We start from the raw sequence: 22,682 nt of genomic DNA, 5'->3' as shown, positions 1-22,682 counted from the left end.
GAGTTGATGCCGAAAGGGCCAGTAGTGTAGGGATTTGTTTGGCTAAATAACTCCGAACCTGGGTCAGGCCCCCATAAGCCAACACCTAGGATGCTCAAGGTGATCCTAAGGGGGGAAGGAAAAACCCAAACTCTAAAGGGAGAAAACATAAAATAAACCTATCCAAAAGTGTTGAAAAGTAATGGATGAGACTCTGAAAATCAGTGGCCGAAAATGTTGAAACCTTAGACTCCTCACTCAGCCAATCTCTTCCTAACATTGTGCAGGTGTACTCTAAACCCTATAAGGATTTTTCCTTCCTCAAAGAGAAAAACTAAGAGAATATAGGCCTAGGGGATACCAAAACTATTATAGCACCATTTACCACTCTTGGTAGATTTGATGCTCTGATTATGGCCTAGGGAAACCCTTCCTTCCAGACTTGGTCCAAAATCTAAAAAACAGTGTTTTATTCCCTATATGCTAATTTTCCCTGTGATAAAAGCATGTACACATGGGTCAGCATATATCCAACCCACGTACATATGTTAAAAAACTTCAAAAAAATAAATTTCTTTAATTTCGTGCAGAGTTCATGACTTTTACCTATTACTCACCTCCCATTGCCCATGGCCCAACTCTTTCCCAACTAAAAAAACTAATTTGGAGAAGTATAAATAAACCTCCATGGGAAGGCCTTAAGGAAGAAGTATGAGATATTGATACTATAGTGAGATTATCCTTGATTGAGTTTGAGGAATCCCTATGCCTCCTACACTCCATAAAGATTCAGGAAACCCTTGTTTCCTTGATTATAGATATCCCCCATCTTGCTTGAGATATACTTGTATTGGTGATGGAGGAAGATTGCTGAAGGCCGAGAAAGGACAGACCTGGAGGATAATTATGCTTGGAGCCAGAGAAGGACTCAGGTCGTATTTCTCCACTTTACTTGTAGCTTACTTCAATAAAATGAATGATGTTATATTTCCAATAATAAATGTGTTTATGCATCAAATTATGTTCTAATTCATTTATGAATCTTATATTGATGTATAATTAGTCATTCATTTATATGATTTAAAGTTAATATCATGAACATGCTTTATGTTTCTATTGTCATGTATGTTCCATTTGAATAATTTTTCAGGTTTCAAGAACATCAGGAGAAGTTGAGGGTTTGCACCCTGTGGGATCTACCCAAACAAAGGACATCCAGGTAAGGACACTCCTACATGATTTAGTAGAATAAGCATTTTTGTTGATTTCCTAAACATTTCTTGTTGTGGTTTTCCCTCTGCTCTGTTGGGGTTCTCAACCGAAAGCCCTAGGGTGGCTTCACCTACAACCGAATTGGTGACTCCATTAGGGATAACAATATTGTTATTCCTGGTTTGGGTTGTTTGTTCTCAATCAGGGTTCAGTTTCTTGATTGCTTGCTTTTACATTATTGTTTGGTCCATTAGTATCCCAAGCATCAAGTATGATCTTCTTAATCAGACCTTGATTTTCGTTTTTCCTAATAAACCTTTGTATACATTGTTTTCTTTGACTACAGTAGCATATACACGCAGGTTTCTTTAAAGAAGACTCGCGTCTATGCGAGTTTCATGTATTAGAAATGTGTGTTCATGCTTCTATGTCTTTACACAGTCGCGTATGCAATTTTTTGGATTGTTTTTTCAAATCTTTTTGCCCAGTTAGCTCTTCTACCTGGTGGCTTATGTTATTATATGGTCATCTGCTATCTGGAGAATTCATTTTTCCTGCAAGCTTTATTTTTCAAAAATCTCCTTCTCATTAAAAAGATTTGGCCTAGGATTGCTTCTTAAGCAAGTTTGTAGTTTGTATCTTGCGTTCAAGGCTTCGATCTAATGTTCTTGGTTGTTCTGGTCTTCCAAAACAGAAAATTGTTTTCAATTTTGTTTCCAGCCTATATTTCAAGTCCCTTGCTTTGCTTCCCCTTGTTTGGTAGCCTTGTTGCTTTTCTCACTTTTCGAGAGTCTTTTTGACAAGTTTGAAAGTATTTCTTTCTTGACCTTTTTGTGAGTTTGTCGAAATCTTTTGTTGCTACTTGGGTTAGTTTGTACAAGTTTGTAGTATTTCTTGTTCAAGTTTTATTCATTTTTGAGTTTATAGATTGCAAGATTGAAAGAATCCTTGTGCCTATTTGTTATAGACATTTTTGTGCCTTACACCATAGAGCATGAAATGTCAATAATCTAAGGGATCCAAAGTCCCTAAACATGTTGTTCTTACCCTTAGAGGAACAAGGTCAGCAAACCACAGCACTGCAAATCAGTTCTCCACTGAAAAACACTCAAAAACAGGTCAATTTTGGATCATTGCAGCTGCTCCACTAGGCATCTGCGCTGCATAGCAGGTACAACAAAGGCTACCTGCGTTGCATAGCAAGTAGAACAAAGGCTACCTGCGTTGGGCGTACTTGGACATGTGGAGGAATCTTTTTCTCAAAGTGCCAGTGCCCAGGAAGCTTCTAAAAAGACACTTGATGATAAGATTCGCCTAATGATGAGTTAAGAGCTTCTAAAACTCCAAGTGGAAGACAGAAACTCCGAGTGAAGAACTGAAGAACAACTGGAGTTGAAGAGGACAACAAGTCACACATCAAGCTGACTTATCTTCACTCCAAAACTCTATATAAGGATCTCATCCCATGGGATCTAGAGGCCGGAATTTTGTGCAAAGAATTGCTGTTGGTTTACAGTTGTGAGCATTGGGTGATTGCTTGAGGGAGGTGAAGAAGAGATTTATCTCCGTCGGGAAGGTGATGCTGGATTGGACCTCTCATGGTTGTATCGCCGCCTGAACCTTACTTCCATATATTAATAAAGCATTTGAGGTTCTTCTATTCGCATGTGTTTCAATGGTGTATTGTCTTACTTGCGTCATTGATTTATGCTAATCCTTGAATCGATTATGAATGCATGCCTCTTGTAGTTTCCTTTTCTTGTCTTATTTGCAGGATCTCGTGTAGCTGGGCCTGTGAAAAGACTTGGATCTGGGAGCAAACGGCAAACGAAGGAGATTGGATCGACCATTTGCGCAAGACATCGATAAGTGGATCTCTTCCTTCTATCTCTTGCATGTCATAAAGAAGAAACTTTAGATAGCTTTGCTTTCAGCTGTTGCTAAGGAACTGTCACCCTTAGAGTGGGTTAGGGTCATTCCGAGTTGGATACTTTCCCCCACAACACTATTTATTGATATTTCGAGTTTTAGTAGTACTTTTGTGACCTCAAAAAGTTGTTTTGTTCCCTTTAAAAGAAAAAGCTAAAAAAAAATTTCTTTTGTTTCTCTTTTTCCAAGTTTTTTGTTTTTGGTTTCTTTTGTTTTAGCGTTGAAAAGTGAATTGAGCTATTTTGCAATTTGTTCCGCTTGCTTTGAAGAGATATTTATGTTTTTCCCTCTTCATTTTAACTTGGCTTATTGTCTCTATAAAGAGTTGCATTTTCTTATGAGTGTTGTTTAGGATCTTGCATCATCATTGTAATTTGCATTAGGTTAGTTTGCATTTTAAGGCATTCTTAGTCTTTTTAGTTTTTGGGTGTGTGTGGATTGTTTCAGAAAAGAAAAGAAAAATATTTTTCTTATATATAAGTTTTCGTAGAACCCAAGTAGAGATCACTCTTCATTGAAGAAAATGACTACATTCATATAGTTAGTTTTCTATTGATTTCTTTTGCATCATAAAAACATCATTAGTTTCACTCTCGTAATTCCCCCTGACTTAAAGAACAACTATATAAAATCAAGCAATTAATAAAATGAACTATAAATTTTATTGTTGTCATTAAACAAACACCAACAAGTTTAGGTTCATTAGGGCCTTGGATTAGGTGAGTGGAGAGTTAACTCTCCAAGGCCGCTCAAATTACAAAATGTAGAAGTTGAATAAAGAGTGAAACCCAATATCATTAGAAAGACTGGGAAAGCTCTATGACTGGGAGTTAAGCACGAGGGAGAGTGAAGACAAGGAAGAGAGATACCCCCTCTCCAACTTGTTGGATCCCACCTCACGACTATTCAACCCAGCTTTTGATACGAGTTAGTATCCATAGTTGCCTTTCCTACGGATCGCATAGGTGACTGCAGAGGGGAATCTCGTGGAACCTGAGGCTGATGTTGCATCACGTTCAGTAGTACTTCTGGATGGTACCCTTGTGAAGATTGGGTGCTTGCACTGACAAAGGCTGTTGTCTAGAGGTCATCGTAGCTGCCTTTGATACCTTCGCTAGTAGGCTTGGGGCATAATTACCCTAGTCTATTTTCAGAAGGCCCTTGATTTTGGCTTTCTTATATTTTTGTGTCTGGTCCTAATCACCCGAAGTGGAAATACTTAAAAGTTGTTTGATTGCTTGTATCTTTAGGGACTTTTAGAGAGTTCTCTTTGCTCCTAGTTGGCCTAGCTTTACAACTTTTTTGAGTCTTTAAGTAGATTTCTTAAAAATAATTCAAAGTGGTTGATTGACCAGCTCGTTGATCTAGGAGACTTCATGGGCTATCACCTATGAGTCCTGAGCCTTCTCCTCGAGGGTGTAGGAGCAATACTACCAGTAGTTTTCAACCAGTGGCAACAGGCACATCAGAGATTGATCCTCTGGTTGAAGTCATTGATTCAAAAGATAGACATGGTACAACTAGATAATTAGAGAGGAACACTCCAGTTCTTTCTCGAGTCCTCTTCCAGTCAAAAGATAATATCGAGATCGAAGAGATTTCAAAGTCTATTGCAGCTCCTAATTCTCCTCTTCCTCTTGATCATCCAGACGTTTTATTATATGTTGGAACTCCAACCAACAGGCCTTTGAGCCCAGGTTTACATCAATCTATTCCTTCGATGACCACTGTTGGAAGCATGGCATCTACAACAAGTGCTACAAGTATGCAGACTCTTGTATCTGTACAAGGAGGAGGAACAATTTCTATACCTTTTGTTACTCCTAGCACTGTTATATTTGGTTCTACTTCCATTCCATCATCGAGTAGAAGTTCTCAAGTTTTTGTCTCTGGGATCATTTTTTTCCCTTTTGGAATGCCGACCGACGCGATTCCTTCAGCTCTTTTGAGTATTCCATCAACTGCCTCCACATCAATGGCGAGTGCATCAGCTTCTTTCCAGGGTTTCCCGTTTAGGGGTGGTCATATACCACATTCCAACCCAACTATGGGATCCATGCCTTTTTCCTTTTCAGGTCGAGGTTATAATCCATTTCAAAGTTGGACAAACCCTGCAGTTAGTGGGTTAGCAGCCGGGAATCAATCTTATTTCGGCCAACAAGTGAATATTCCATATTATTTTGTCAATTCTTTTCAAAACTTTTCTCCCTATGCTAATCCATGGAATCCTTATCAGGGGCTTTCTGCACCTTTTAACACTTCTTTAGGGGGTAACTTTACTAGTTACAGAAGACTTTTAGCAAGAATTGGTCAAATTACTAATTTTGCTAGACCACAGGGGGCTCCTTATGGTTCAGTTAGGTCTACGAATTACTTCAGAAAACTTGGTGCCTTCACAAATCTAGGTCATTCTTTTCAGAACCTTAGGAGTTCCGCCCACACCAGGTGTAATCCTCAGGGTCCACCATGAATCCCTTTTTTGGCAACATTAAACTTGTCAGATCTCACTAAATTGACTAATGATCTAATTAGGTATAACCTAGTTTGGCCTCCGGTCCCAACCAAACTTCCCTCTGATATCCCAAAATTCGAGGGGAAGACTGGTGAAGATCTGGGTGGCCACGTAACCACCTTCCACTTATAGTGTTTGTCCAATTCCCTGATAGATGATTCAATTAGGTTGAGATTATTTCAACACACCCTAATTGGAAATGTGGCTAAGTCATACATAGAGCTACTAGGGGGCAGCTTCACTTCTTTCGGAAATTTGGCTACTATATTTTTGAACCATTTTCAATTCCCTGTCTGATATGACGCCGAAACTGAGCTTCTGGCTAATTTCCAACAAGATCAGGTAACTCACATTTCGGACCATATCTAAGAATGGAAGAGAAGGAAAAGGCTCATCAAAGCTGATATCCCATAATAATTCCTTCTCAAATGGTTTCTTAAATCATTACAACCTGATATCTCTAAGGATGTGTCCCTCTCTGGTGTTTTAACTCAAGAGCAAGCTATTTTCAGGGCCCAACAGTTAGAACCGATCTATTCTTAGTTTGGGGTTCTTCAAAAATTTCTACCTGACGCTCCTAGATCCAAGGTGGATATAGCCAAATAGAATCCAGATCCCCGCGCTGATGGGCTAGTCGGATCAATTGATGTAAACACGGTTAACCTGCTAAATCAATTGCAACAATTGTCTTTACAAATTGCTTCCTCTATGCAGGAATCACCATCCACATCTACACCTTCTCAACCTACGTTTATAAATGTCGTCCAAACTTCTAACCCCAAAGGAAATCAACAATCTGATGGAAAGAAGAAAGGACGAAGTAGGAAGAAGAACCAGGATGGGAAGGGTAATGCAAACAAACCCAGCAATGATGCCGAAGAGGATAAGAAAGAGTCCAAGAAAAAGGTAAAATTCCATGCAAGTTATGCAATGGGGATCATTTGACTCATCTCTGCCCTAAGATCCAAGATGCTCAGTGCTTATTAGTGTAGCAGGGGTCTTCTAGCTCCCAGGCTATTCTCACTAACCCTTTTCCCCAAGGGTAGTAACTACTTGTTAGTGCAAATTCTAATGTTGGTACCCTCGCAGGGGGCAACTAGGAAGGGAAAAATTCGTCAAATGTCTATATGATGATCTCACATATCGATGTCACTACACGATCACATGATTACGATGAATTGGAATCATCTAAGGCTAATTTTTCTTCTGATGCCTCAATTCCGCTCGATATTGAGAGGCCCTCTGTTGAGTCTATACCTCGGATGCCGAAAGGCTCCACGAAGAGCTCGACCATTAACCCTAATGCTAGGGTAGCCTAGAAATACTCGATTGTAGAAGTTCTAGCTCAAAGACCTTGTGCTATGTCAGCATTAGAGGTACTCCAATCATGCCCTGCTCAGAGGAGTGCTTTGCTCTCGGCAATCAGAGCAGTAGATCCAAAAAATTCTCTTGTGCTCACTTTTGATATATCAAACATCAAAAAGAGACTTCCCCATCATATGGATTTCTAGATAAAGTCTACATATTGAAAGGCTAACATCTTTTGAACAGTTATAGATGAGGGAGCTTCCATATGTGTGATGTCCATGTCATGTTGGAAGGCCATTGGATCACCTCAAGTTTTTCCTTCACCGACTCTATTGACGACATTTTATCAACATTCTCATAGGCCGCACGGGATTATTCCAACCTTTCTCATCTATGTTGGGTGAAAGGTGGTAAATATTGAGGTAGAAATTTTCGATGTCAACCTGGATTACAACCTCCTCTTAGGTAGGAATTAGACTTATGAGATGGATGCCATAGTTTCATCATTATTTCGCATCCTTTGTTTTCCTCATGAGGGAAAGATTGTAAAATTTGATCAGATGGATTATTCTCCGAGTGATTCTCACACATCCTCTCACTCTCTTGTTCCATTAGTGGACAATCCTAGGCAACTTATTGAGAATTTAGGAGTTGGGATGTACTCTTCTTTAATGGGTAGTTTTTATCTCCCTGCTCCTTCAACTAGAATCAATTCTATTTCATCCTCCACAGGACCTTCTCGAAGAGAGTTCTTTCGAACCCATTATTTTTCAAACCCTTGACCTTTACCATCATCTACCACCACATTAGATGGAGGGCAGGTAGGTGGAAGGGCATGTCCTATGTCTGCAAGAAAAATTTCTTATCAGTCTATTGTTAAGTCTACAGGCTCCCATCCTACTCCTTTCTCACTAGAGGAGTTATATGAAGATGTGGCTCCGGCCTAGATGCTCGATTCAACTTCAACTCAGGATTTCTTAGATACAATCTTACCATCTGAGGAAGCAATTCTAGAAGCAATGATGGGTGTTGATAGACCATGGGATGATTTACATCATCGTTCATATTTCCTCCCTCATTTGCAAGAAATTGAGTCAAGTTTGTCTAGTCTGTCTACTAATGATGTTCATACAGTTTTAAAACCTTTGGCCCCAGCACAGTTTTCTGTCGAAGGTAACATGTCTGTTATCTCACTAACTATACCTGTGAACATCTCTATGAATCCTAAGATAATCAAAAATTTCTTCATCGGAGCTGACTGTTCCCCTGAAGAAATTCAAATTTACACTGATCTCTTCAAAGAGTTTCGTGATGTGTTCACTTGGTCTTATGAGGAAATGCTTGGAATAGATCCATCTATAGTCCAGCATGATATCAAGACATATGAAAATTCTAAACCTATTCGTCAAAAAATTCAACCGGTCAATCCTAGAAAAGCAGTAGCTATTAAAGCTGAAGTTGAAAAGATGCGTAAGGCGGGCTTTATATACCCCATTCCTCTGACTGAGTGGATCTATAATCCAGTCCCCATAGAAAAAAAGTAAGGAACGATCGGAGTATGTATTTACTTTAGGGGTCTAAATAAGGCTTGTCCGAAAGACAATTACCCCACGCTGTTTATTGATCAAATTATTGATGAATGTGAAGGTAATGAAATTTTTTCGCTCATGGATGGATTCTTTGGTTACAATCAAATTACTATCTGTCCAGAAGATCAACACAAGACGACCTTTATTTGTCCTTGGGGTACATTTTCATACAAAAATATTCCTTTTGGCCTTAAAAATGCTGGATCCACTTTTCAGCGGGCCATGCCTTATGCTTTTCACGACATCAAACATGTTATCAAAGCATATCTGGATGATTTAGTTGCTCATTCTCGAAAGAGAATTGATCATCCTAAACACCTTCAGTTGATCTTTGAATGGTGTCATTTTTATAAAATCCGGTTGAATCTGAATAAGTGTGTTTTCACCATCACATCCGGTTGGTTGTTAGGATTCATCGTATCGATAGAGGGGATTCGTGTTGATCCCTTCAAGGTTGACGTAATACTTTAGTTGCTTCCCCCATCTTCCATTCATCAACTTCAAAGTCTCCAAGGAAAGGAAAATTCTTGAGGAGATTCATAGCAAATTATGTCGAGATTACAAAAGGATTTATGCATTTGCTTAAGAAATGAGTCCCATTTTTATAGGATGATTTCATGCAATGATCTTTGATGCTTTGAAAAAAGCATTAACTTCTGCTCCATTATTGAGTCCACCCGATTATAGTAGATACTTCCTTTTGTATCTCGCTGCAACAGAACCAACCATTGGTATGGTTTTGGTTCAGGAAGATGGTGCTTTCTGTGAGCATGTAATCTACTACCTAAGTTGAGGCTTGGGAGGTCTTGAACTATGCTATTCTCCCATCGAGAAATTGGCTTTGGCAGCTGTCCATGTTTTCCAGCGTCTTTGGCATTAAATTCTGCTTTGAAAAATATTCATCTTAGCAACCATCAATCCATTTCAGTTTGTCCTCAATAGGCGAGTAATTGGGGGCAAACATAATAGATGGATTTCCATTTTGCAAGAATTCGATCTCGAATTCATGTCGGCTAAATCTAAGAAATCTTTAGTATTTGCAAAGTTGATATCACAACTGCCTTGTGAGGAAGAAATTATTCATGAGGAAAATTTCCCCGATGAACATTTATTTCTCATTTCTTCATAAGATCCTTGGTATGGGGATATCATTATATATCTCCAGACTTCGAAGTTTCCACCCTCTTTCTCCAAATATGAGCGTAGAAAGTTGTGTCACCTCGCTAAGAATTATGTTATTATAGGTGACACATTATATCATCGTGAGATTGATTCAATCCTTAGGTGTTATTTGACTTTGGAAGAAGCTGATTCAGTTCTAAATGATTGCCACAATGGAGCTTGTGGTGGTCATCTATCGGGGCTTGCAACAGTCCAAAAAAATTTGCTAGCAGGCTACTTTTGGCCTTTGATTTTAAAAGATTGTATTGAAGTGGTCAAAATATACCATCCTTCTCAAGTCTATACTCAGAAAATGCACGCGCATCCAGCTCCGCGTTTCCCTGTTATCACCGTCGATCCTTTCATGAAGTGGGGCATTGATTTTACTACTTGTAATATTCCTTCAGCAGGGAATCACAAGTACATCATTGTAGCTGTAGACTACTTTACAAAGTGGGCTGACACCATGCCTACTTTCAAAAACGATAGTGAAATAACGACCTTATTTCTCTTCAATCAGGTGATTTCACAATTTGGTATCCATAAATAGATTGCCACTGACCATGGCAGTCATTTCCAAAATCAACTGATGTATGAATTGGCTCTCAAGTTGGGTTTCTGGCAGAAGCATTCATCACCATATTATCCTCAGGCCAATGGACAGGTTGAAGCTGTGGACAAGTCCCTTAAAATCATCCTGCAAAGGATGATTGACAAAGATCGATCCAATTGGCACATCATGTTGTGTCCGGCAGTTTGGGCATATCGAACGTCAGTTAAGACCGCCACTGGTTTTACTCCTTTTCAACTAGTTTACGGGTTGGAATATATCTTTCCTATTAAATGTGAAATTCCTTCTCTTAAGCTAGTTTTTGAACTTCTTCCAGAGACTTCTAGTCTCGAGGAACACCTCGTTCATTTGGAGCATCTTGATGAGCAGCGTCGAGATGCCACCATAATAAATGAAGCCCATAAAAACAGGGTAAAAACTCAAAGAATCAAAGATAAATTACCTCAAAAGAGAACTTAATCATATGAGATATAAGTCATCGACACTGAAACTTCTCGAATTGCAACCTAAGTATCATACCACATGACACATGTAAACAAAGTTTAGAGCATATATTATCAAATATGAATCAATGCAATAGTATAATGTGACACAAGTGTGTGTTATATGGTATTGAGCGTTGAAGTAACATAAGGGTATAATGTATCTCAAGTGTGGTTAGTATACATGTTTATATGTGTAAATAAGCATTATATAGATACAAAACACTCAATGAATCAAAGAAAAATTACCTCAAAAGAGAACTCAATCATATGAGATATGAGTCATTGACATTGAAAGTTCTTGAATTGAAACCTAAGTATTATACCACATGACGCATGTAGACAAAGTTTAGAGCATATATTATCAAATATGAATCAATGCAATAGTATAATCTGACATAAGTGTGTGTTATATGGTATTGAGTGTTGAAGTAACATAAGGGTATAATGTATCTCAAGTGTGGTTAGTATACATGTTTATATGTGTAAATATGAGCTATGAAAAATACTTTTAAAAACAATAGAAGTGGTGTATTAATAAACCAATGTAAACCATTTTTTGAAGTAAAGTAAGAGTATTATATAAAATATACATTTTATAAGAAGGATCTAAAATGATTTTATTTAAATATAAGTTTCAAACAAGATAGGATATGTGTATTATGAGTGTAAAATGTATTGATAACGAGGTGGTCCTGAGAACACTAAATCCAAAAATTATAATTGAATCAAGGGTATAGTATGTAAATGTATCAACTTTTGTGAATTTCACCATATGGAGAACAATAATTATAGAAAAATGTACAAATTATTTCTAATCCAAAAGGCAAGGGGTATGGACATAAATACCCAAGTAAGTAATGACTTAATGAATTAGGAAATTATATCTAAGATATTGTTGCAAGAAGAGGAAGACTCTTCAAGAATATAATTCAATCATATGCAACAGTAAAACATCTAATCTTGATTTGGAGAAGGTAAATGGAAATTAAAATTGTTATTATTAAACGACCAAAGAAGGAAAGTTCTTAAGTTTAAATCTACAAATTAGTAATACAAATGCATTACTTTCTGATAAAAAATAAAAATGATGTGTTAAATTGGGGTATATTACAAGTGGTATCAGAGTTGTAGGTTATAGCGTTGTGCCTCTTATGGGTCCTAAACTGGAATAATCATTTTTTGTGTGATAACCAGACCATAAAAAGACTACTAGGAAAGTTTGAAGTATGGGTGAAGATTATAATAGACAAAATTCTATAAGGTCACCTAAAGGAGGTGAAGATCCTAATATTGAAATCGGAATGATGGGAGGAGGAACCACTCATACTAAAAATTAGGAATCTAAAATTCTACAAGTAATGTGTAGCTTGAAAGCAGATTTAGATAGTATAAAGGACAATCAAGAAAAATTATTCAAATTTAAGGACGAGCAAGAGGATATTAATGGTTATTTACTAAGGAAGTTGGAAGAGAATAAAGGCAATAGGAAAGTAGGAGAAACTCATAAGAAAATATCTAGAAATGAATATATTGATACAACTAATTCTATAACTTTTAGAAAAATTAAGACCCATGAGTTTGATAAAGGGAAAGAACAAAAATCTAATAGTACTACTTCTATGACCAAAAAGAAAATGACCACATCTCAGTTTCAAGGAGAATTAAAAAATATTAGGCCTCCAAACTTTGATGAAGAGTCTAAAGAAGGAAACGAAGCTTGGATTCTAAATATGTTAAAATATTTCGAGGTCTACAACTATCCTAGCAACTTGAAGGCCAGATTGGCTACATACTAGCTAACTGATAAAACAGTGTTATGGTGGAAGGAAAATAAAGCTATAAAGAGGATCAGAAGCAAAAATATGACATGGAAACTGTTATCATCAAAAAATGATCACCTACCCATTTTTAACTAGGTGGATCGAAATACACCATGTAAGATTGATTTTACCATAGTAAAATCAATTTCATTGTGGAAAATAATTTAGTAAACCACTTTTAATAAATTATTCTCTGATTTGAATCAAAAAACACATGAGAATAATTAGATAAATCATTATTTATTTAATTTTCTCTAGGAATAATTATTAAATCATTATTTAAATAATTATTCCTTATCACATTTGACTAAATCCCCTATGAATAATTAAATAACTCACTATTTATTTAATATTCCTTATTTCTATTATTGGAATAATTGTTACATCATTATTTAATAATTATTTCAATTTCACGCCATTCTTAATCCTTGTGAAATAATTAATAAATCATTTTATTTGTTAATTATTTTAAATATCTTTTCCCTCACCAATAAATATAATAAAGTACTCCAAATGGTTAGATCTTGATTTGGTTAATATTATTTTATTATTCTCCATTTTCGAGATTAACTCGATACTTTGTTATAAATAGGAGGGTTTTCTATTCATTCTTCACCATGATCATAATCATCATCACCATTATCGTCTTTTTTCTTTTGAGCTCCCATTTGAGTTCTCCACATTTTGCTGGGTTTTTCATATTGAGAGAGAAGATCATTTTCTGAAGCATCAAGGACATCAAAGGACCCATCCCATGGAGGGGGACTTACAAACCCTTTTGTAGATCTCCTTCACCAGGTGTTTTTAATAAAGAATTTATTCAATTATAGGCTTTCCATTTCAATTATTGCATTTGATACCTTTACTATTCTTTTCTATTATGGATCATCTATACTTTTGTTGCAGGTTTTCCATTTTTATGTAGATCTTAATCGCAAGCAGCCATCAACTTGTTGTTAGGATCACTTGTCACCTACTGACTTAAGTGAAGTATATTTGGTATGCTGTTGGCTTGTGGTGCCTGACCCAAGTTCAGCGTTAGTTAGCCAAACAAATCCCTACACTACTAGCCCTTTCGGCATCAGCTCGTGAAGCGCAGACTGAAGTCTCACGCAAAGCAGTATGGGGGGATACTGGAACTAAGTTTCCGCACCCTTGAGATGGTTGTGATGTCGGTTTATCCTAGATATACCTGCCTACGCGCAGGTTTCTTAGCCCTCTGTTCCACCCTTTAGTACCTTTGTGAAAGGATACATTCAGATTTCACACAGCACTAAGCAGGGGCTGATATACTTTCACGTTGTTAGGGCAGCGAGCTGTGATATCTCCCAACTAGGGTAAGTGTCTTTCTTATCTTATTAACAGATCTTAGTTAGCTTCGTGTAAACAAATGTCTTATTTGCATTTACTTAACCAATACATTCACATATCATATAAGCATTATAAGTGAAATTCATACCCAATATAACTGATGCATAAACAGGAAATAAGATGCAGAAATTATGGAATACTTATCTTTATTGATAATTATGGATGATTATAGACTCGACTCACCCTGTGCACTCAACTGCAGGGGTCCACACACTGAGTTGTGAACTTATAGGCCTCTGCGCACTCAGCTGCAAAGCCTCTACCTACACTATGACCCAAGACTTAGACTTCTACTTCAGATCTATCTCTCATACATGTTCAATCATTTCTTCCATTTTTTCTAACTACTTAGAGCATAGCTCTATTTATATAATCCCATCGTGAGTGGACCATGGGTAGATCTTTTACAGCCGATATTACATTTTCAAAATAAGGGCGGACAATCCTATGACCCTTTAACACATACGCACTCCGCGACCACAAAATTTGGATTACAAAATTGGAGCAAAATATGGGCTTTTAGCCCCAAAACTACCCTTGTGGGATCCCACGCCTAACAGGACCCCAACGCAAACATCGTGACTTGCCCTCGAGTCACTCTGGAGGTGCGGAGATCTTAGCACGAAGATCTCCCAACTGCATTTGGATCACTGCAACTTCGGCAGGGCACTGAGTGGCTGCCTACTGGACTTCTTCCACTCGCTACTCAGTGACTCTCGTTGAACTGCTGCCCTGAATCTTCTGTTGAGCTGCCTATAGTTGTGTGAGCTTTCCTTCAATGAAGGTTGTGATCACATAAGCCTTGTCTATCCATGGATGTAGGCGCGCTTTTAAGACCACTTCTTTGTGCTGAGCGACATCCACCTGTTCCTTGAGCGCCTTTGCCTCCTGCATCCATGCAAGCCTATGTGTAAGGGAAACCATCTGCACGGTCCCTTTGACCTCGTCATACCTTTGTTGTAGCTTGCACGCCTTTGTCTCCAGGTGGTCTACATTCGGGTCCTCCTACAAGGTGGTTAGGACCTCGAATGATTGTTCAAAAAGCTGCATGCAGTCTACCACTACACTGTCAACCAACACTATTGTTGTTGTAATAGTGGTGGTATGTTGTTCCCTAACTTCTAGCGAAGTTGAAGGCTGAGCCCACAACTACAATTTTGCGATCTGTAGGTTCAGCTCCAACTGAACTCTGGCCATCTCTGCTCAAGCATCGTACACCCCTGTGGCCAACTTGCAGACGCGTGCCTCTACCGGTTCTTCTACCTGAATGTCCAACTCCAGGACCATTCGGCAGGCTTCCTCCACTACCTACATTATTTTCTTATTCTGCTCCATTTCCTAGTTGTGCTGTAGGCCCAACTGCTCGATGTTGATGTGCTGCTGGGTCATCACTTGTAGAGCACGACTCTCTCAAGCCTGAAGTTCTGCGGTGAATCCATCCTACAAGAGGTAGAGTGTCTCTCGAGGGAGCAGGGCCATATTCAATCCTACCCTTTCAGACTACTGATTTTGGGCCTGTTGGCCTCATTCTCTATAGTAAGTGCTCCATCTGGTAGCACTATCGTGTTGGTCACCCTTGTGTGCAACATCTCTTCAGCAGCTGAAGTGCCGATCATGAGGCTGGTGGACACTGTGCCGACTTGTGGAGTGCGAACTTGCAACTCCTGTAGCTCCATCCGGAGAGCCCCCAATACCAATCGTTGCTGCTCTTCGAACTATTGGAGGGCCTCCATGGTGACATCCCTCACCGTTTCTTCGATATCATGCAAAGCCCCCTCAATGAGGGTGATTGGGTCGAAGGATGTATTTGATGCCTTGGTTTTCTATCATTGCACTACCTGCTCTCGCGGTGGATGCTTGAGTTGGGTGGACGTCGTCTGCAGGTCCTGCCACCTTTTTTTGTCTCTGTTTCTACCTCAGTTCCGGGTGAAGGTGACTTCTGTCCTTCGCACTCTTCTCCTCCTATTTTCTGTTGTTATGCCAATTTCACGGCGTCACATGCTACCTGTGCCTTATCCTCTACTTCCTCCTTTATGTGCTTCTCAGCGATTTGTGCCATTCGAAGCTTTGTTTCTTCCTTCTTATGCTGCACAATGGACTTTTTCATTTCCACCACAGAGCCTACTAGAGCGTGCCACTCTGGCCGCCAAGATTCGAGGACTGTAAATATTGCATCATCAATTGCCAGATATGGTAAGTTATGCCATGTCTTCATGGGGTCCTTCCACACCCCGATAAAAACATGGTGGAAATCCTCTTTGAACTCTGCAAAGCTCTGCAAACTGGCGTATACTATGGGCCACAACCGTGGCTTGCGATTGATCCCCATCCAGATACTCATCTCCATCAAGATCCAAAAGATCTTGCTTTGTTTTATTCATTGTGCATCCTTGGTCACCCACATCGAAGCATACTTCACTACCTCTGCAAGGTCTGACGTGACTAAAGTGAATTGGTTTTCTTCGGGTAGCTTCCATGCCACCAGTACAATCGATAGCAAGAGCCACGCGTAGTGAAATGTCTTGCCCTACTCCTGCGCCTAGCGACAGTTCACAAGGAACTCGCCGCATAGATAATTTGACCAGTTGAACTGGAATCCTTCAGCACATTGGGCTACCAATGCAATCACAGGAGCGAGCACCTCATCCATGCGGCACTTTCGCATCACTTTCCCTCCTAGTATTTTTGTTGCAACCTTGACAGCGTAGTTATTAATGCTGGAGATGGCATATCCTTGCTTCTTCCTCTCCAACTTGAACTCCTTCTTCATCGCTTCGGTGAGGGCCAACTCACCACCTTTTCCTTTTAATATATTGGATGGATCCTCCCCTTATTAAGGAAACCATGTGATCCAATGAATCAAGTTGTTTGTGACAGGAATGGGCTCCTCCAGCCACAAACACCCATCATGCACCAAGCATAGTAGCTTCTTGATGACAAAGACGATCATTAGGGCACAATGGTAATGTGGCACTCAGGGTAGGTTTATAAACCCAGATTTCTCTACACCCTTGAGCGATGTGTGCGGCTCCAATTCAATCGTTCCAGTCGTTGCGTCAATATGTCGGTGCATTAGCTACTCAGTCACTAATGCAGGAATTTCTCATGATCTGCGAGGTCCCAATCTTCAAACTTTATGACAGGAACCCGCCCTAAGTGTGGCCCCTCAAAAGCAATATCATAGACTAGGAGCAACAGAGTTTGCAGGGAGCTCTTTCTCTTGTATATATACTTTGGTACCTCAGCTTTGCCCTTGTGTGTAGGAACATATTATGGTAACCGATTAATAGGGTCCGCACCCTGGGTTTCAACTTCCATTTCCACATCCTCATCCACTAGGATTTCTTTAGATTTTTCCTCGTCAACCTCCAGATTAATGGCCTTCCCCTTTTCCTGCAAGGTGAGCTTGGTTCTCTGTGGGTTTCTTGGTGAGACGCACATCAGGATCATAGCTTACTTATCCTTCTTAGGTCTCGGTGTTTTGGGTTATTTAGGGACCTCAACTATCACCCTGACACTCTCTGGGGCTTCTACTACCGCAATTTCCTGCACGGTTTCCTCGAGTGTCGACATCATTCTAGTCAAGAGGTCCTACGTCTCCTTCAGTAATGTTTCAAACACTGAACTTGCTCTCAAAGCCTCAAAATTTGAAAGATCCATACAAAAATGATAGCACAACAACTAAATTTTTAAAATGCCAAGTGTTTTTTGCTAGACAACCACTTGTAATTTATAGGGCTTTTTGAATTCAAATCTGACCATTCCCCCCACATTTAGCACATTAATGCTAGATTGGAAGCAAATTTTCAAGAATCTAACCCATAGAGTTTTCCTTAAATGCTTGCCGCCCACTCCATTTGGCCTCAAACCAACCATCAAATTGTGAATAGTGACTTTAACGGTCACTTTCCATTAGACCTACGTGCTAGCGCAACTGTCTTTGCGTTGTCGCGGACCCTGTGACACTTTGCTGCTTTGCGCAGTCCTGAAATTGTGTAGCTCCCCAACTTGGGCAATGTAGTTTATAGTCCCACGCCTCCTTTTAGCTGCCTGGAGCACTAAAACTATTCTACTTTCATATAGTCATGGCCAAATCGCCAGTGTATGGGTTCAAGTGACTGCCATTCACCTTTCCTAGGAAGGGATCTTCATTCAACTTAACCAACTAAACCATGCCACTGTCGTTAATCCCCTTAATAACATACGACCCTAACCAGTGCATCCTAAATTTTTTGGGGAATTTATCTAACTTACTATCATAAAATAAAACTAGATCGTTTACCTTGAATGTGCGCAACTTGATGTGTCGATCGTGCCATGCCTTTTCACGCTACTTTTGGACTTGCTGGTGAAATCCAGCCAAAAATCGTTCTTCTTTGAGCTCATCTAGTTGCGCGAGCCTCTCTTCCAGGGCTCCGCGATTTGTCATACACGTGAGCATTGCTATGTGCAGACTAGGCACGATGTATTCCATAGGCATCACCGCTTCAACCCCGTATACCAAGCTAAAGGGTGTCTGTCCCGCCAGCTTCTTGCGCGTCGTCCGATAATCCCATAACACTACAAGTATGCGTAGGTTCAAATCACTTTGATGAGCATTGCATACCTTGGTCAGTGCATTCTCAAGCACTTTGTTGAATGCCTCCACTGTCCTATTAGCCTGTGGGTGATAAGGTGTGCTCTTTTGGTGGTACACAAGAAATTCCTCTGTTAGCGCGTTGATCGTCTCATTCAGGAAGTGCGTACCACAATCACTCATCAAGATCCTTGGACATCCAAATCGCATCAGTACATGCTCAAATAGGAACTTCGCGGCAGTCGTGCCCATGCAATCTTTCACCAGCTGCACTTTTGCCCAACGAGTCAAGTAATCCGTTGCAGTGATAATGTACCTCACGCTTGTCTTTCCTTGGGGCTGAATAGGTCCTACAAAATCTATTGCCCACTTTTTGAAGGGTTGCAATGTTATTTGTGGATTCAAAGGCATTTCATCCCTCCGCGATGGCCTGCCTATTCTTTGACATACATCACATGCCTTGCAATATGATTTTGAATCTTGATGAAGGGTTGGCCACCACAACCCTGCACGTAGAATCTTCTGTGTGGTTGCTCTCCCTACATAATGTCCTCTTGCAGTGCCCCCATGAGTGTTTGCAAGGATGTTGCTTCGTTCAAACTCAGGTACATACCTTCGCAGTATCTCATCATTCCCCATCTTGTATAGATGCCCAACAATGACAGAGAAGTTTGAAACACACACCACTAATTCCTTCTTTTGCTGGACAAAGTATCCTTCTGGCGTAGTTCCAATTGTTAGAAAGTGTATTATATCCTCACAATGTCCATCCGCAACATGCATAGAAAATAGTTTCATGTCAGGTAATCCTTCCTCCAAATTAGTAGGTTCCTCCCCTGTTTCAATGTGCGACAGATGGTCTGGTTCCGCGTTCAATCGTCCAGGCTTCACAAAAACTTCAAAATCGTACTCTTGGAAAAATTAGAGCCATATGCAAATTCACCCCCCCAACACAAGCTTATTGACCAGGTACTGCAGCGTGGAGTGGTCCGTATACATCTTAAAGTGGCCTCCTATCAAGTAGTGTTGGTACTTCTAGAGCATGTACACCATAGCTAGCCCCTCGTGTTTAGTGGTAGAATAGTTCTTCTTTTCTTCGGCCAACTGCAAGCATGGATCATTTTGCCCATCATACTTGTCTGTCAGTTGCATCTTAGGCCTTCCAAACTGTGTTCTCATCATCCTCCTACATTCGTACCAATCATCAAAGCTTCCCTTGTGCGTACCCCCCATCTTGCAACGTAGTGAGCAGTGCCCATTCCAAGGCCTCGAAGCGTTTCTTTTCTAGTACCTCCCTTTCAAATGCATCGAAAATGATATCTACCTCATTAAGGCCATCATAAGTAGGCAGAGTTCTTACCTATGACAACACACAACGCAGTGACTGGGTCATCATGTTGAAATTCAGCGTAGTTACTTTGTGTAACCGATTTTACCAGCGTTCTATTTCTTCATCGAAATATGAAGTGCATGAACTCTCGCGATCCCACGTAATCTGTCCATCCACGATGGGATTCACCTAGTCTTGGTCTCGTGATGTTATCTTATAGATGTAGTCTAGATCATCATCACTCTCATCATCATGGACGAGTTCCGTATAGGGTGATCCTTCAACAGGATCCAGGGGTATTATTACTTGCAGTGGTTTCTTCTCAAATTTCATCTTTCGCTTCTTCAAATTGATTACCCCATTCATATCAGTAGCCCAATCAATTCCCAGGAGCATAGGGTATGGATTGTTGTCATCAACAATCTCTATTACTTCAAAGTCTACTAGCGCGCTCACTCCCTCAATATCCATGGTCACTCCCTGCAGCCGTCCCATGGGTATGATTTTCTGTTGATTCACCATCCTTAGCTGAATCGGAGACCATTGCAGCATAGTTCACCCCATTTGCTCCCAAGTCTACTTTGGGAGGACATTCGCATCTGATCCAAAATATAGAATGACTTGATCCATTTTGTATTCTCTAATTTGTGGAGTGAGTCTCATTTCACGCCTCGTCCTTTTCTTATGCTTTCTGATCTTTCAAACTACACATAGTTCTCCTAGCATGGTCCCAGCACATATATTGATAAGTTCCTATAACCCTTTGACAGCCTTGCTGTCGCACAGTAACTTCATACAGGTTTCCAAGAAAGTTGTGAGCATAGAGGGGTCCATCTCCGACTCAGGCTTATCCTTTCTTCCCTAAGTGGAGGCCTCAGCGAAGCTCTTCTTAGCTTCCATGAATGCTTCTTGAATGCACTCCAAGTCAAACTCAACCTCTTTCGTCGGGGCCTTGTGAACCCATGTACTGTCTTCTCTCATTGCGATTCCACTCCGGAGCACTATATTTATGTTCGGATCTTCCTCGCGCAACTCAAACCTCATCATCTACAGGTTTTCAGTTGAGGAAGGTGGTAGCGCCCCTTTGTCATGTATCTTAGATATCAATGTGGGACAATCTTCTGTTTCATGATCAAACATCGTGAAATATTTGCACGACGGGCGCGTTGGTTTAGTGCAATCACGGGCATAATGTCCCGGCCCTCCGTAATTGTAGAAAATCTACTGTCCTCGACCTCTACCAGGTCCTCCTCTGCCTCGGCCTCATCCATGACCCTAAAATCCTGTCCATTCCATCCTTGCATTCTGGTCAAGGAGCCGCATTTCGGCCTAAACCCTATAGGTGGGAGTTCTATCCATCATCAATTCATTAGTACTCCAAGTATGCTCATCATGTCCTACCGACCTACAAAAGTTGCAAAACAACTGTTGTGCATTTTCACATACTTTTGTAGCAAGTGACAGTTATCCGTGGCATGTTTTCCAACTACCTGATAGATAGCACACCATAAAGTAGGTATCGTTCTATGTCCTGCTTGAGCTTTCAGCCTTAAAGGCATTGGTCCTCCTCCTGCAAGATAATTTGTAAAGACCGGGTAGTGGTCTTTGTCATGACCCTGACTCTTGCATTTCAAGCACTATACCTCTTCACGTACCTCTAATCGAACCGTCCTATCCTACTTCAGACTTTGCCTCCCAAGGCACAGATTCTGCAGCTGCATGTGGATCTACTAAACTCCTAGATTAGGATCTTACATCAGAGTCTCATGTAATCTCATGGAAATCTCTAAGGCCTCTACCTGAGTGGATATCTTTTGTTGCGACAACACACTCCTTAAGGGTGGTAGTAGTGAAGCCACAAACCACTCACAATGTTGTCCATCTATCAAATTCATATTGGCTTCGCGGATTTGACACTTCAATCATTGATCCAGTTCCCATGGTGTCTTGCCTGGTCACATCACAATCTCTTTGAATCCCACAATCGACTACACTTTAGATTTAGGCCTGCTAAATTCCCTATTTAGTGCTGCTTGGATGTCCGCTACTCTAGCATTCGGGTTATCATTGGAGTACTTAATATAATAGGTCAGTGCGCAATCCTGCAGAGCACTAAACCTGTCGCTTTCTATATATGGTCATATGTAACACCTTGAGCTTCCCATACAGCCCTCACAATGAACTAGAATTGGTATGGGCCCCCATTTCCCAAGCCTTTGAACAGTGGCAACTTCCCTGTGTTTTCCATACTAAATCATGGTGGAGGTGGAGGTGGTACAGGTGAAGTTGGAGGTGATGGCAATGAAACCAGTGGTGGTGTGGGCGGAGGTGTTATTCATGGGAATCCTTGTTTTATCAATTGAATAGCACTTCATAGAGAGACCTTCGCGATCCCTTCCTCATCCCCTCATGGAGGTGAAATCAAGGGGCTATGCTCTAGACCCTTATTTCCTTTGTTTCTGTAAAATATTCTGCTTCGCGTAGTCTCGAACATCAAGGTAGCTGCATAACCCATTTTTCACACAACAACATCTTAATCCAAGTATTCAGAGATCTTACATACTTACCTCACGGTCCTTTGAAAAAGCATTACTCTGCCTCACTATAGCTAACTGAGGTGTGGACCATGAATTCAGTAACAAATCCTCCTATGATGCAATCAAGCCAATGGTTGACAGCACGATCGATCTTATCCTCTGATGCTTCCAACCTTTGCACTAGCTCTAGGATCCACACAATAGGATCGTCAAGTTTCCACCTTCCTTGGCTATCTGCTAGTTTCGTGATCCACTCATATAGCTCAGTAGGAAAGGAAGCGAAAAAGATTTCACGGATCTCG

Source organism: Pinus tabuliformis, chromosome 9, assembly GCF_031772625.1.
Source record: "Pinus tabuliformis cultivar Carrire ecotype Pingquan chromosome 9, CPIR1, whole genome shotgun sequence".
In the NCBI taxonomy this organism is placed as follows: Eukaryota; Viridiplantae; Streptophyta; class Pinopsida; order Pinales; family Pinaceae; genus Pinus; species Pinus tabuliformis.
The sequence above is the reverse complement of the archived record's forward strand: the minus strand, read 5'-3'. Positions refer to the sequence as shown.